Source organism: Lygodium microphyllum, chromosome 13, assembly GCF_053477565.2.
Source record: "Lygodium microphyllum isolate KBCC chromosome 13, Lygodium_microphyllum_v1.1.10, whole genome shotgun sequence".
NCBI lineage: Eukaryota > Viridiplantae > Streptophyta > Polypodiopsida > Schizaeales > Lygodiaceae > Lygodium > Lygodium microphyllum.
The window spans coordinates 110,786,106-110,789,798 of record NC_141147.1 but is presented as its reverse complement, the minus strand read 5'-3'; the positions used below and the strand labels follow the sequence as shown (position 1 = coordinate 110,789,798).

General features: G+C 38.3%; 1 pseudogene; it reads right to left on the bottom strand.

Annotated features, from left to right (window-relative positions):
• Window positions 1–766: 766 nt before the first annotated feature.
• On the bottom strand, window positions 767–1,659 carry LOC148027053 (V-type proton ATPase subunit B 2-like; annotated as a pseudogene).
• Window positions 1,660–3,693: the final 2,034 nt, after the last annotated feature.

Below are 3,693 nucleotides of genomic sequence, written 5' to 3'. Positions count from 1 at the left end.
AATGCTCCAACTCTATAGTCTCACCAAGGAGCTCAATGCTCAAACTCAACCCCTCTCATAGAATTTGAATGACAAATACTTCGAAGAGGAGAGGAGCCTAAAGCTCAAACTCAAGCCACCCTCATATGGGACTTGATGGCAAAAACTTCAAAGTAGGCGAGAATCTCAATGCTCAACCTGAAGCCTCTCTCTTCGAATTTGATAGCAAAGCCTCAAAGAGGTGAGGAGCTTAAAGCTCCACTCAAGAGTCTCTCATGCATGGTCTTGATGGAGAGATCAAGGAGGGCTCTTTGCACCTCTTCTACCCTCCTTATATAGTTTTCCCTTTCACATGTTGAGTTTGACTTTGTGGGATTTTTGCTTTAGATTTTTTAAAGCTAATATTTTAAAGATTAAAGCATTTAGCAAAACAAAAGTAATAGACTTAATAGCTTAAAACTTTCCAAAAGCTAACTTAAGCTTTAAACATTTTTTTTCTTGTCTACAACCCTACCCATCCCACAAAAAATTGTCACCAAATCTTCTATGTATGTTCTGAAAATATGGCATTGACTATGCCTTGAATATACTACCATCTCCTTGCTTGCACCATCGATCTACTAAGCTTTCAGGAGGCATGCTGGCAAATAATACACCCACTTGCAGCTTCTAAGGAAGAAGATGGAAAATGCCATTGATATAATCTTTGACACCTCGTGAAAGCATCTCATGCACTTCATCCAACACAAACATCTTTATGCAGTCAGCACGAAGACCCAGGAATTCATCAAAGCAGCTCTCTTGGGAAAATTCTCAATAAAGTCAAGGTGAGATCGAGAGACTAGAAGATATCTCGTGTGTCATACGCTCCTTGAGCCACAAATCTATGCTCAAATTTCTCTGAAAACTCCAAGTATAGCAAATCTTTTGGTGACAAGGTCTCCTCTCCAACCACAACCTTCATTTCTTGCACATCCTTCCCAATTGCATAGTTGGCATAGAGTTGATTTGAAACATCTGCATGATCTTTTCTTGTCATCCCATCCCCAATAGAACTCTTCATCAATGGTAAAAGAGATGGAAGTACATTGATTGGAGGATAAATCTATCGATTGTGAACCTATCAATCAATGTAAATTTGAGCCTCAATAATATACCCTGTCAAATCAAGAATTGGATGACTAATATCATCGTTTAGCATGGTCAAAATGGAATTTGTGTAATGGATCCCTTTCTCCCTTGGAATCTTCTTGCATGCTCATAAATTGTTGCCAAGTCAATGTACATATAACCAGGATATCCATGATGACTAGGAACTTCCTGTCATGCTACAGAGACCTCTCGCAGAGCATTAGCATAAGAACTCATGTGTGTGCGAATAACAAGCACATGCTTGCCAATATCATATGCTAGATTCTCAACTATTGTGAGGGAAATCCTAGGAGTAATAATATGCTCAATGGTAGGATCATTTGCCAAATTCAAGAATAAAGTAACTCTCTCCATCGAACCACTTTCTTCAAAATCACATTTGAAAAATTGAGTTGTGTCCATGTTCACTTCCATGGTTGCAAACACTATAGAAAAGTTATCTTCTTGAACATCATCCATCAGATTTTCATGTTGTTTCACAAGACCTGCTTGTTGGTGGAAAATTTGGGCTACAATTTCATTATGAGATAGACCTGTTGTAAAGCATAAATACCTTCCTGTGTGTGCGTTGAAGTTCATATGAAACTGGAGCTTGTGAGATCCAAGATAGGCCAGATCATGTACCAACCTTCCTTGGTCTATTGTTCTTGTAGTTGCACACACTTTCATCACACCTACAAGAATTACCCTATCTGGATCAATACCCTCCTCTAGTATTTCACCATAGAGTTTGAGGACCATATTGAAGGGGGCATGCAAGGCACATCCACTGATCATTATGTCCTATGATGCAATGCTTGGACTTGGCAGCTTTTTAAACTCTTAATGTGATTCTTATAGGCTAGAACACTTGACATACACGTCCTGTGTCAACAATGGGATCAAACAACAACCTAATGCTGAGTGTTAGGCAGTGTTCCAACCTTCCCAACTGTAAAGCTTCTGCTTTACTACAAGATTTCATCATGCACAAGCAAAATATCTTGTTAGCTTCTATTCCCTCCTCTTACATCCTTTGGAAAAGCACAAAAGCCAAATCAAGTTGCCTGTGTTGAGTACATCCTGATAACAAGGTTCCATAAGAAAAAGCATCTCTACTTAGCAAGCCATTAAAAACTCTTAAGGACTCCTCAAGCTCTCCACCTTTTGCATACATGTCAACTAGGACATTATCAATGTCAATGTGTATTTCAATCCCTGACCTTAAGATTCAGTTGTATATTTGCTTACCCATTTATAGACCTTCCTTGGTGCTAAAAGTTTTGAGCAAAAGAATATATGTGGCCTTGCCTAACTACATGTGCTCATGCAAAATGCAAAGAAAAAGACACACACAATGAAAAATGAATTCCTAAAATGAAATTGACTAATGTGTTCAAATTCTTGACAAAAAACTCTGCCCTCAAGTTCAAAGTGGTGAACACTATTGTGGTGTTGCACATCCACACATGGAAAAACTACAGAATCTCTACAAGATTTACAAGAAGCAAGCCTGGTTTACTAGAATAGTTTGAAATCTCTAGTATCATGTTTAGATTACTTAATTCCCACTTTAGATAGATCCAAACATATACTATGAAGGAAATAAGTCGTCCAAGAAAAAAGATAGAGAAAATATCGCGATTTACAAAAATTAATATTTTCGTCTATTTTTTATAGATTTTTTGCAATTCTGTTCTTGGATGTGTTCTAATCATTTTGAGTACTCGGATGACCATATTCGGAGTTCATATGATGAAGTTATGATCCAAACAAGTTGTAGACAAGAACATGGCAAAAAAAATGAAAATAGTGAAAAGCAGTAAGAAAAGCATAAGTTTTAAAGCCAAATTCCCTAAGCTTTTATGAAAAAAAGGGAGTGGATAAAAACTATAAAAGGAAGGACAAGAAGAGAAGGAGGGGCCATCATAAAACTAAGGGAGAGAGGCTAGATGTTGAGCTTGTATCCCTTGCCTTCTTTGAAGACCATCATCAAATTTTGGAGAGAAGGCTTGAGGACAAGCTTTAAGCCCCTCGCGTGCATCGAAGTTTCATCATCGCGAGTCGCTATGAAGCTTGGTGCCCCTTGTCTTCCTCGATTCCACCTTCCTCTCTTCTCTCTCAATTCAAGATTTCGACTTTGTCTTTCCCAAAACTCTTGTGATCAAATCTGAAATTCTTTTGTGTATCTTGTCTATATCTTAATTCAAGCATTTATTTTCACATTTGACTTGAAACTAAACTCTTTTGGTTAATTATTATATGTTGAGTTCTCCTATCTCAAAGCATCCCTACAGCGAGCTACTTTCACGAACCCCCCGCGCGAATCCTGTGCAACACCTGGTGAACCCGATGTGAAAGCGTCACTTCTGATTATGGAGATGGGAGACTCTTTGAATAATCCACCCACTTCATTGACTGCTCCTTCCTTTCCAACCGATGAGATGAAGACTTTATTGCAAACTCTTTCTTCAGCCATTATGATGTAGAATCAGCAGATGCAGTTAACGATGCAACAGCAACACCAGTTACATCAGCAGTTGGATCAACAATGAATGTTGCATCAAGACCGAGAGTATATGC